The sequence below is a fragment of the Cryptomeria japonica genome, chromosome 5 (assembly GCF_030272615.1).
Source record: "Cryptomeria japonica chromosome 5, Sugi_1.0, whole genome shotgun sequence".
Lineage (NCBI taxonomy): Eukaryota > Viridiplantae > Streptophyta > Pinopsida > Cupressales > Cupressaceae > Cryptomeria > Cryptomeria japonica.
The window spans coordinates 162429120-162442810 of NC_081409.1; positions in this window are offsets into that span (position 1 = coordinate 162429120).

Below are 13691 nucleotides of genomic sequence, written 5' to 3' on the forward strand. Positions count from 1 at the left end.
ATACTTATAACATATTTAAAGTTCCTTGTGATAGCGGGCATAGGCTTTGAAGTAAATCAACCCAGAATTCTTCAATGCATGAATGATATCGATTTGAACTGAAACTTACATAAGTTCCTCTTTAATCACAAGGAAGTCTTTAAAGCTCTTTTATAACACATTACTCTGCCAGTGCAGAAAGTAATCATGCATATCCATTCTTTACGTTTGGAGAAACCTCTGCCTATAGAAGGTATCTATAAGATGACATCTTCTCTGAAATGCTGCAAGTCGAAGGATATTTCAAACTAAAACAAATCTGACAGAAACCTTGCCTTGCGATGTGAGCCAAACGGCATCACCAAAATACAAACAGAAGCAATATCATCGATGGCTAAGGAGAAACAATATCACCTAAGGTGGCGGAATACACATTGCACTTTCCTAAACCCTTATCAACATATTTACATTGCTCAGCAATAACAATCATGTGCTGAGAATGACATCTCCTCAAGGCATGCTGTGGGAGCAAGGAGATTACTGGCAGAAAATCATGGAATTCACTTGTAGGCTGGTGGAATACTTAGTTCATTTGCTTGAGTATTTCTAACGTCTTATCAACATACCCAACATCTTTAATACCTGCGAGTGGAGTTAGAGAGCACGATAGCATGCATATCTATCGGCATGCAAAGCAAATTGTAGAAGTAGTTAGAAAACCGATTTTCGCCTTCCTTCCTTGCGATGTGGTGTATTCAGTCTGCCAAATGGACATCCGAGGGGAAGGCATTGTCTTTCAAAACACTCTCATATCGCCACTAAAAACTAAGAAGTTGAAGTATATCGGTATCTTGCTAATGTTGGCTAACTCACCGAAAGCATGAAACCATTACATGACTTTGAGTTTCCTCATATTGTGCATAAGAACGTATTGGTAACTTGATGATTTTTACCAACTTGATGATAATTTCTAATTCGCGACCCGAAGTTGGTGTTCATTGGTCCCTTTAATCATTTTACCATGTTGCCGCTAACACTTGGTCAACTGCCAGCTTAGACCGCTGATGGTGTACATTTCCCAAGTGAGTAGTTTCTAGTGTAAGAACCTTATTATCATTTAAACCATTCTTTGAAGTGCCTTATCTCCATGCCATGAAAACCCGCAATCTATATTTCAAATTTGATTATATAATACAGTTACCACATTACATATCACAATGATGGATAAGGGTGTGTTCGGCAATGAAGTCTGCCTGAGTCATTTTACTCTCTTTCAAAGCCAAAAATTAGCAGTCAACCATGGAAAGAGAAGACAATCCCTATCATAGGCATATTCACCTCTTGTGTCCTTGGTACATTTACAAGGCATTGTTGATAGTAGGTTTTTTTTTTTCGTCAAGGGGTTTCTAAATTCCTTGAATGACACGAACATTAAAACAACTTCAAGATTCTTTTCTTATGACCCATGACATAGGTTAAAATGGCTTTTAATTAATGTGTGAAAATAATTGATCGGTTAAACCTCTTGACTTTGTCAAATGAAAAGAAATCACACATATTCATGCTTTGCATATATTTATTTTTCTTTGAAAATCATTATTGACTCAAATTGTCTAACACAAGAATTCCAACAATTTTTAATTCTCAAAAAGTAGGGTTAACAACTGGCTCTGATTGGGGACAAGGATCGAAAGAGATGATGAAGGAACCTAGAATCTCTAGTTATTATTCATTGGGCAATAGAGTCAAAAAGATTAGTGCACTACATCACGTGGAACAAAGAGGGAGAAACAAGCCAAAAAGGAGAGAGAACAACACACACACATAAACTAAAGGGAACAAAGCCAAAACTCCTAGCTAAGCTATATACAAGATGAAAGGCAAATGAGCTTATGGATTATATAATTTTAAGTGTTGCCCACCATAAGGAAGCGGCATATGTGTGCCATCTAAGTATGCCAGATAGAATGAATTTGTACCAAAGACTTGCCTTATCTGGAAAGGTCCTCTCCAAAGTGAATCAAATTTGCCATGTAATCCCTTTGGTTCTCTTCGTTTATCCCATAATAGGACAAGATTGCCAACTTGAAAAGACCTTTCCCTTTCTTTCCAATCAAACAATTCTTTCACTCGCATTTGATGTTCTCTAATCCTATCCACCACTGTTTCTCTCTATTCTTCCATCTTAGTTAAGTACAATATCTGTTTTTCCAGTGCATCTCTAAACTCATGATTTTCGACTACTTCTTGCAACTTAAGAGAAGCTAACTCCAATGGAATAGGTAGTCTAGCTTCTGCACCAAAAACTAATTCGAATGGAGACATCTTGATAGCCTACTTCTTCGTTGTATGATCAGCCCATAGTGCTTCATATAGATACTTATGCCACGTTCTCTGATTTTTATCAACTAACTTGTGGAGAATAGTGATGTAATTCTTATTGCTCACTTCAGCTTGACCATTTCCCTGAGGATAATAGTCAGATGCATGTGAAATTATAACTCCATACTTGTAACAGAAAGCCGATATTTCATAAGAGGAGAAATTGGTAGCATTATCGGTGATGATTTTTTGCAGAACTCCATATCTTACAAGAATGTTTTGTTTGATGAAGTCACAAACTACATCTGATGTTGTTTGTCTAACTGGAGCTACTTCAATCCACTTGGTGAAATAGTCAGTGGCTACCAAGATGTGAGTATGACCCGCACTGGAATGAGGATGAATTGGACCGATAAAATCTAGTCCCCATTGCTGAAATGGTTCTTCAATAATCACAGGTTTCAAAGGTAGGGCAGCAAGTTGTACTCTTCCCTTAAAGTTTTGACATGAATCGCATCTCTTTACCTACTCATCTGCATCTTTGAACATTCCAGGCCAATAATAGCAATTTCTCAATATTTTGAAAGCCCTTACTGAGGAAGAAAAGTGCCCTCCACAAGCTTCATTATGAAAGAATTGAAGGAGCTTCTTTCTTTGTTCTTTGTCTACACACCTGAGAAATGTACCATCTATTCCTTTTTTATAAAGAACATCACCCCAAACAATATATTTAGTAGCCTTTAACTTGATAGTCCATTTCTCCCTAGGGGTGAGATGAGTAGGACATTCTCCGTATGTGAGAAAGTGTGCTATGTTAGAAAACCACTCATCCGTGGTGCTGACAAATAAAACCAAAGGTAGTTCAGACTCTTGAGCAACATTCTCGTTATAATTATTCTTAGCTATTAGCTTACACAACCCACGCTCGTGAACAAGCTTGGCTGGTTTGATATCGATATCATACTCTTGAACCTTTGCAATCCAAGAGGCTCACTTGCTAATACCAATTTCTTGTTGTGAGAGTATGGTCTTCAGTGCAGTATCTGGGACACACACTATAGAATGAGAATTTAGAACATAAAAGAGAAATTGGTTCATAGCCTTGACCACTGCATAAGCTTTCTTTTCAACTGAAGAATACTTCAATTCACGCTTTTTCAGTGGAATACTCATAAAAGAAATTGGTTCTTCAATGTTTTCATTATGATGTTGGGTCAATATTGCGGATAATGTAGTGTCAGAAGCATAACAATATACATTGAAATCTTTGGAGAAATCTGTATAAACCAATGTAGGTGCATTCGCAATAGCTGACTTGATCTGATTGAAAGCCCTTTTTCCTTCATCTGACCACTTGAATGTGGCATCTCCTCTCATCATCTCAACAATGGAATTTGTAATTTTTGAGAAATCAGGAATGAACCTTCTTATAAAATTAATCTGGCCAAAGAAAGAGTGAACACCAGGATTACCAGAAGGTAACGGTAACTGCTAAATCGCTTTGACTCACTTTGGATCAATATGAATACCTTCTTTCGAAACAATGTGACCTAACAATTTCCCTTCTGTCAGTCCAAAAATGGATTTCTTTGGATTCAATGAAATACCTTGTTGCCTGCAACGTTGTAGCACACACTCCAAATGATAAGCATGTTCTTCTCGTTTCTTGGAAAAGATGGTTAAATCATCTAGATATACAACAATAATTTTATTTCTTAAGTCACCAAAAGAAAGATCCATTGCACGTTGAAAGGTGGCACCAGCATTAATCAAACCGAAAGGCATATGGTTATAGGCAAAGGTTCCCCACAGAGTAGTGAAAGCTGTCTTATGTTGATCATCTTGTTCTACACCGATTTGATTATATCCAGAAAAACCATCAAGCATCGACATCATCTCAAAACCAGAGACAGTTTGAAGGAGATGGTCCATTACTGGTAAGGGATAGTTGTCTTTAAGAGATGCTTGATTGAGATTGCGAAAATCAAAACAAATTCTTATCTCACCATTCTTCTTTCTGACAGGCACTATGTTTGCAACCCATGTAGAATGATGGATTGGGTAAATGATTTTAGCCTTTAACATTTTATCTATTTCCGCAAAGATTGCATCTGCTATCTTTGGATTGAATTGCCTTTGTTTTTGCCTGAATGGGGGTGAATCAGGCTCAAGAGGAATATGATGCTTAAATTCACCATTCATAAACACTTTGAGATCATCATAGCACCATGCAAATACATCAATATAGCTATTCGACAAATCAATGATGACTTTTCTTCCCTTGTGGGACAAGCATTTTCCAATTAAAACAATCTTGGGATCATTTTCAAAACCAATATTTACTTTTTCTGTATCTGGAGAACTTGAGGGCTTCTTTACATCATTCTTTTCAAACTGATCATTCTTATCAAAGAGGCTCTCAAGAGTGACTAATCCCTTAGGAATAGTATTTCCCTTTAGTTGCAAAATCTCTAATTCTTTATCTTCTTCTTTTATATTTTGTTGGCTTATCAAAGAATGATTACCATCAAAGAACAAATTTGAGAAGGTTCTGGTGCCCTCTAAAAATGAGATGATGTGCTTATCATCATCAAAAACTTGCCAATTTTGATTATTATCTTGTACACTGAGTTGGTAGATCATTTCCACTATATACACATCTTTTTCAAACTCAGGATGAGGAAGTAACAAGGAGGCTGAAACAGCAAGAGAATCTGCCTTTGTATTTTGTTCTCTTGGGATGGCTTGTATGGAGAAAGCATCAAAACTTTCGATCTCATCCCATACTTTGTTTCGATAAGACTTGAGCCTTTTATTCTTAGTCTGATATTGACTTCTCACCTGGTTGACAACTAGTTCAGCATCTCCCATAGCTTGTAACTTCTTGATTCCTTTTTCTTTGGCAAATTCTAAGCCTAGAAGAAGAGCTTCATATTTTGCCGTATTATTGGTAGTGTCAAATGCGAGCTTGTAGGCTTTAGGAAACTTTTCCCCTTGAGGAGATATCAACACCACACCAGCACCTGAACCGGAAGATGAAGAACTTCCATCAAATTGCATTACCCAAAGTTCTGAGGATATGTTAGGAGCCAAAATTTTAGGAACATTTTCCTTCTTTGATGAGATCATATATGTACTTGGGCCAGTCTCAACATATAATATTTCAGCTCTTGGATCATCAGATTTGACAACTGTGTATTTGGCTTTAGGTTCTGGGTCTAATCCGACTTTATTGTTGCCAAGAGGTATCAAGGCATGTGACCAATCTAATTGAATCTCTCCACTAAAATCTTTACAGAAACTATGGCTTAAGAGCATACCATAGCTGGCTGGAATATCGGCAACCAAGATGTTAAGTTTCAACTTCTTTTGAGGGTGAGCAGCTAAAACAACTTGAGCATCCTTAATTTGTCCGACCAAGGGTACTTACTTTGATTCCATTGAGAACACTTTACCAGTAGGTTTATTTAAAGATAGGCCTAGTGCATGAGCAACTTTGGAAGGCGTTATGTTATCAGATGCACCAAAATCTATAATACAGTTACTCAACTTACAACCTGCAATGTATAAGGAAATATAGAAAGGATCTGGCTTATTAGAAAAGGAAGTAGCAACAAAAGATGATTCCTTTGAAATGAACCCCTCTTGCTCATCCTCATCAAAATTCTCTCCTGATTCTTGATGTACGTCTGAGTGAGGTTGCTTGAAATCCTTTTTGATACAATGCACCAATTTATCCAATTGCTGCAGATTCTTCTTAAGATACTCAAATTGAGAAATTTGCACCTTAGTCTTTTTACAATATTCAATGAAATCAAAAGAATCTTCAAAAGAGGAATCACCATGTTCAACTTCTTTTTCAGCTTTTCTTGATGATCTCAGTTCTTCTTTACCTTGTTTCCTGGAAAGAATTTGCTTAGGAACCTCATCCACCTCTTTATCTTTCGTAGCTAACTTAGCTTTCTCCCCGAGCTTTTGGCGCCAATTCTTTGTAAACACATTACATGAATGATTATTTATGTCACTATCTTTCTCGTTTTCCTCGCCAGACTCATATTCTAAAAAGTTGACTGTAGGTGGACCAAACTATTGATTAGTTTCATCTTCAACATATTCTTCAATCTTTTCACTGGTCTGGTTCATCTGCATAAACCTAGTCATCTCGGGACATGAGGCTCCATCATGGTCTGTTGTGAGATGAAAATCACACATTGCAGCAATTTGACGATTACTTGTAGATGGATGCTCAATCGCCAACCTTGGTGTTGGAGTTGGTAGCTTTGGTTGCCGGTTTTGTTGATATGGAATATAATTTCTTCTAGGAATATCTTGGTACAGAGGTGGTGGATTCAGTGTTAATTGCTTCTTCAACTAAAGTAAATCATTAGCTAGCTTTTGAATCATTGGATCGATAGGTGCAGGATTGGCTTGTTGAATTTTTCCTTTCTGTAATTCTTTATTCCACTTTCCAGCACTCAATAGGTCATCTTCAAATTCAATGGCTAACCTTTGTGCTGCAGCGAGAACAACTACTCGTCCTCTTCTTATTTGGAAACTAATGTCAGGAGGTTGTGCATTAATGAAGAAACATTTTGGATTTTCCTCCGTAGGCCTCTTATCAGCTGCTAATTTATTGACTATTTTGTTGAAACGAGCCAAAAAATCTCTCATAGGTTAATGCACTTCTTTCTTCATTTGGGTTAATTGAGCAAGAAGTAAATGACCATCATCTATAGTTTTAAATCTTTCTTTAAATTTTTGTAACAGAGTCGCCCAATTGGTAATGGAACCGGATGGTAACTGATTAAACCATTCAGCTACGGCATCAATTAGAGTTTCAACAAAAAGTCATACAGAAACATCCTCATACTGAACTCCGAGGATTGCGCATGTAGTAAAGAAAGCACTAATATGATCTTCTACAGTGACTCTTCCATCTCCTAAGAACTTCGGAAGATGCTTGCTTGAACCTATTGGCAAATCATGCAATTGATTTCCTAAAGCTAGAGGGCCTATGGTAGCACCCCATGGAACTGGTTGTGGATGAGCCATGATTGGTTGTGTAAAGTTAATAACAAGAGGAGGAAGTAAAGTTAAGGCTTGGAAAAATGAGGAATGAGCACTTGCTTTCTTTGGCGAAGAAGGTCTACTAGTAGACTTAACTTTCTTTTTATAAGTGGTAGAAGGTGTGGAAAAATCAACCTTGTATAGTTCAGCAAAATCAGGGTCAATGATACCCTTGCTTCTATCACCTCTAGTATACCTTTTTCTTGCCAACGTGCTTACTAATTACCTTGCTTGTACTGGACTTGCATACATCAAATATTTTGTCTTTTTCACCTAGGAAGCACAAAAATTCTCTTAATGACAATAAGTTCTTGTATAGGATGTACTCGCCTAAGAAAGTAATAATTCAACTTCTTCCACCAACACTTGATGCACTTGTTAGTATTTTGGATCAACTTGTCATATTCTAGGTTGTCTTTGATTTGGTTGCTGATTTAATGCAATCAAGAACACACGAGGAAATCTTTCCACTATTCTTTCATGGACCGCCACTGGATTCTGAGCTTGTCTTTCTTCTTCTACCAATATAGCACTTACTCTTTGATATTCAGCCCTACTTCTTCTATTCCTCCAAGCTAAAGTATCCAATTGCGAAATTATATCTTCTTTCTCTGCATGAATCCAATCAAGATTCGGTTGTAGCACAAGGAAGAGGTTCTCATGTGGAAGAACCATCTTGTTTCATGATAGGCAAGTAAAAACAATATCAAAGCAAGTGTCTTCTTGTTTCGATTTCAAATCCCCAGCAGAGTCACCAAAAATCTGTTGGTAAATGATTTTCTTGCTTTAAGAAACTTTCTTGAAAAACTCTGTTTTGCCTTCTATTTAGCAACAAATCGTTCACAACAGTTGAAGAATCACAAAGAAATGGTAATTCTTCTCTGCATTTGAGAGGGGCAGCTCCCTCGTATAATGAGGGTATTTGGATTTTAAAATTTTTTAAAGAACGAACAATAAAGAAAGATTGAACACCGTACAAGCTATGAATCTAGATTAAAATAAATTCCATATAATCAAGTTTGAGATACCACAAGTTGAAATAAAACTTCTTCACATTCAATGTTAAAGGGAAAGCATCAAGTAATCATCAATTAAACATAAGATCATTGATAATAACCCATGAGAATAAGTTGAACACACATCCAAATTGATCTCTATTGCTTAATTGCTTGAATAACACTATCCAAGTTTCTTATACAAAGCTTGTGAAAAGGTGGAATCTCCCACATTGAATAATAATGAGGTATATATAGGTGAAGTGGTAACCACCTGAGGTAACTACCCTAACCACCTTTATAACTACTTTATAACTTCCTCAACTACTTGAAATAACTTCCTCAACTTTGGGAAAAATAACTACTTAGAATAACTACCCAAAATGAGAACTTAGGATAACTACCTCATATGAAAAGAGCCAAGATTATCTTTTATTACAATACAGAAATAGAGATGAGAGAAAGGAAACTCGATAATGAGAGTTATTTACAAAGAAAGACAAAAACATGATGCAAGTAACACAACAAAAATGAAGACTATACAAAATGCATCTCTCCAGTTATTTTAAGCTAACTCCTTGCGCTGACGATGAGGTTGTCGCTTCTGTAGGCACATTATGTTGTCCAGGTCCTTTGTCTCTGAAGATTTTGAAAAGTCGGATGGCTGAAGTGACAGATTTTCCTTTGTGAATTAGGATGTTGGCTATTATCATTTTCCATGTCTTCAAGTTTCTATGAATGCCACTTAGTTCTGTCACCATGCTGAGTGTCTGAGGCATAGAAGTTCTCAAAGAATAGTAAATATCAATCAACCTTTCGATGGTATTCTCACTTAATTTTGTCCTATGAAAAAGTTGTTGATCTACCATGTTCTGGAAGCTATTCTTTAACACCTGCAAGTCTTCCATCATTGTCACATTTGGGAGAAGAGCAGTGAGTTTTCCTTGGAGTTTGACACACACTTGATCACATGAAAGCATGAGCTTTTCTAACTCTGATGAAACTTGATCTATGATCACTAGTTTCCAGTTAATGCTTTCTGTCCATGTCTCTGGGTAATCTTTTTCATTACTAGGCAAGATTTTCTCGGTTGCAAGGGTGTCCATTCCAATTTCTATCATTTGTTTAAAATCATTCACAATTTCTTTCCAAGCTGCCTCCTCTTTCTTGACATTCTTCAAGTCTTTCTTAATAGTATTTTTCTTTATTAAGGCCTCATCATGGATAGATTTTGCTTGGACTAGGAATTCACATGCGAGAGTTTTGACCTTTTCTACCCAACCTTCAGTTACCTTTCCATAGGCTTGATATTTTTGAAGATTATCCATAACATTCTTTTCAATTTCTCCTTTTGGTATCAATATAGTTGGCTAGCGATCTACACTGAGTGGCATAGTGGAGGTATCAACTACGGATCTCAAGTAAGAAGACAAAGTGTGCACTTGTTGTTTCAATTGATCTTTGGATTGCTTATCCTTTTCACCTCTCTCCACCATTCTGGCTGCCATCACATTAAAGTTCTGTATATCAGACTCATGAGAAGAAGGTCCCATATCAATCTTCGTCATGACAAAGTCCGCAGAGGTGGCCTCATTTGTATCCTTCTTAGATATGGGTTGAGCAATCTCTAAGCACATATTCTTTGAATTTGGATCAGTCTTTATTCTTGAGGATACTTTGAGTTTCTCTGGTTTTTCAGCTCTTTCAAAGAGATCAGATATGCTACTAAATTCAGGTACCACTAGCTTTTCTACCTTCCTCTTCTTCAATAGACTTTGTTCTAACCATGGGAAAGAAGAATTTTCTGTAGACTCTTGGATGATTTCTTGTCTTGCTACCATTGTTGTTGTCACCTCTCTGATTTCTTCAAATTGATCACTTGGATTGCTTGGAAATGATAAATCCATGACTAAAGTATTTTGTTGTGCTTCTTGCCGTGAGGATTCAATAGGAATGGAGGGAGATATGGAATGCATTCCATCATCGAATCTTGTGTCATCCAGAATTTCCACTGGAACTTGATCCTTTACTCAATTTGCAATAGAATTTTCTTCTATGTCTTTTGCTCTGGATTTCTTCCTCTTTTGTAGAGGTTCATCACCACATGTGTTCTGAAGATTGTTCCTCCTTGGAGGGTCTTCATCTCCATCACTTCCTTGAGTATTCTAGTAAGAAGGAGTATCCCTACCTGGAGTATGGGAAGAATGCAGTGACGTAGAGCTCTCAAGCTGACTTCCTTTCCTTCTTGGAGTTTCCTTTGTTGGTCTAGTAGCAATCATTTGAGCAATCTTCTTCTTAATCCAGGCTTCAGAATTCTTGATTACAAAACTTGTTCTTTCTCTGACATCTCTCATTTCTAGATCTGCCCAATTCAAATTGGGAAGTGGCTAGGACTGGACTTGCTCAAAATAGATAGGATCAATCAAATCAGATCCATCATCTTCAATTCCTTCTATGGTCCAATCCATCTTGAAATCATTCATTTGCTTCAAAGTCAACCTTGTCCAATCTCTTTTTCTAACCTCAAACTCATCTTCACAATCCTCCCAAAAGTCTTCAAGATTAGGAAAATGAAAATAGCCAGGACCTAACTTTAAGCTATTCTTGACATAATCCTTACTATCAAAAGGAAATCTCATCTGATATGGATACAAGTTGACCTTGGATTAAGCTTTTCCTGTCTCATCTGCTCTTGAACTTGACTCACATCTATAGTGCCCGAGACAAATGGGAAAGGCTACCCCTTTATTCTTTCTATCTCTACATTTCTTTTGAACTGAAACCAATTGCCAACAAAGCTCAACTAAAATGAGCTTATCATCAACATATCTGGGTAGCTTGTGTGGATAACCTTCAAATCCTCCTACTCGAAGATAGGTAAATCTCGGAAACTGGATGAAGAAACTTCCATATTTCTTTATCAATTTAGCGGCTTCCTTTGATATTCTGGTGGCAATGTCTCCTTGTAATAAACTTACTACCCACATTGTGAAAGCATCATTCACCCGCCTGAAATACACAAAGCTTTCCTCAAGTTGCAATTGCTTTTAATAATGGTAAACTTGAGTTTCTTGATTTAGGACACCATTACTACTTAACCCTGGCCATGACCTCAAATTAGCAATAGCATATATCAAGTAAGAGATCATATGGAAGCGTTGACTTGTTTTGAAGTGCACTAACTGGTCATGTATGCAGTTGCTGATGAGATGGCCCTAGTCAATGAATTGCTTACCGGCAGATATGACTATTACGAATAGGTACATCCACATTTCGAACTCAGTGGAGTCAGGACTTCCTGTCACTCTATGGAGTAACAAAATCAAGTAACAAATTTCTTTGATGAAAAGAGAAAGATGGAGTGTTTTTGGAAGCTGAGACTGTCCTCCTCATGGTGTGACCATCCATTCTTTAGCCAGATTGTTGAGGCATTTGCTTCTATTATCCCTGAAGTATTTGTAAGCTTTTTGCTTATCGATGTGAGTGAACTTTTCCTTATATGGCAAACGAAGAATAATAGCTATTGAAATTCCATCAAGTTTGGCCATTAAGGATCCGTCTGCAGCTCTTATCTCTTTCGCATCTGGATTATATCTTTTTGAGCATTCTAGTACCAAATCTGTACATTGAATTGATATGGGAAAACATGCTGCTTCAATCAAGCCACTTCCTGCTACTCTACAAGACAATTTTGATCTGTCACCTTCCATGAAGAACTTTTTGATCTCCTGCAAATTTATGTGCCCAATCTTGGTATCATGAACCTCTGGAATCATGGTGGTGATCATCGAGGCATACTCATACTCTTGAGCCTTGTATTTCATGATGATGTGTTTTGCAGATTCTTATACTAAGAAGTTCTAAAGCATCTTTTTATTACCAATTGCAGCAAATTGGAAATTTGTAAACAATGTTTAAAAATATCTCTTGACTCCCTCTTATCCCATAGGGTTGAAAGCTTGAAAGATCATTTAAAACAACACCGTGCTACTGTTAGAATCATTGCATTACGTTTCTTTGGGATAGTTTATTAAACAAATCATATCTCTCATTCTCCATATTTCATGATATCTGACACAACTCCTCCTTCAATCTGTATTTGGAAAGAATACTTATAACATATTTAAAGTTCCTTGTGATAGCGAGCATAGGTTTTGAAGTAAACCAACCCAGTATTCTTCAATGCATGAACGATATCGATTTGAATTGAAACTTACATAAGTTCCTCTTTAATCACAAGGAAGTCTTTAAAGCTCTTTTATTACACATTACTCTGCTAGTGCAGAAAGTAATCATGCATATCCATTCTTTACGTTTGGAGAACCCTCTTCCTATAGCAGGTATCTATAAGATGACATCTTATCAGAAATGCTGCAAGTCGAAGTTTATTTCAAACTAAAACAAATCTGACAGAAACCTTGCCTTGCGATGTGAGACAAATGGCATCACCAAAATACAAACAAAAGCAATATCATCGATGGCTAAGGGGAAACAATATCGCCTAAGGTGGCAGAATACACATTGCACTTTCTGAAACCTTTATCAACATATTCACATTGTGCAGCAATAACAATCATGTGCTGAGAATGACATCTCCTCAAGGCATGCTATGGGAGCAAGGAGATTACTGGCAGAAAATCATGGAATTCGCTTGTAGGCTGGCGGAATACTTAGTTCATTTGCTTGAGTATTTCTAACGACTTATCAACATACCCAACATCTTCAATACCTGCGAGTGGTCTTCAATACCTATGAGTGGAGTTAGAGAGCACGATAGGATGCATATCTATCGGCATGCAAAGCAAATGGCGGAAGTACTTAGAAAACTGATTTTTGCCTTCCTTCCTGGCCACGTGGTGTATTCAGTCCGCCAGATGGACATTCAAGGGGAAGGCGTTGTCTTTCAAAACACTCTCATATCGCCGCTGAAAACTAAGAAGTTGAGGTGTATCGGCATCTTGCTAATGTTGGCTAACTCACCCAAAGCATGAAACCATTACATGACTTTGAGTTTCCTCATATTATGCGTAAGAACGTATTGGTAACTTGATGATTTTTACCAACTTGATGATAATTTCTAATTCGTGACCCGAAGTTGGTGTTCATTGGTCCCTTTAATCATTTTACCATGTTGCCGCTAACACTTGGTCAACTGCCAGTTTAGACCGCCGATGGTGTACATTTCCCAAGTGAGTAGTTTCTAGTGTAAGAACCTTATTATCATTTAAACCATTCTTTGAAGTGCCTTATCTCCATGCCATGAAAACCCACAATCTATATTTCAAATTCGATTATATAATACAGTTACCACATTACATATCACAAGGA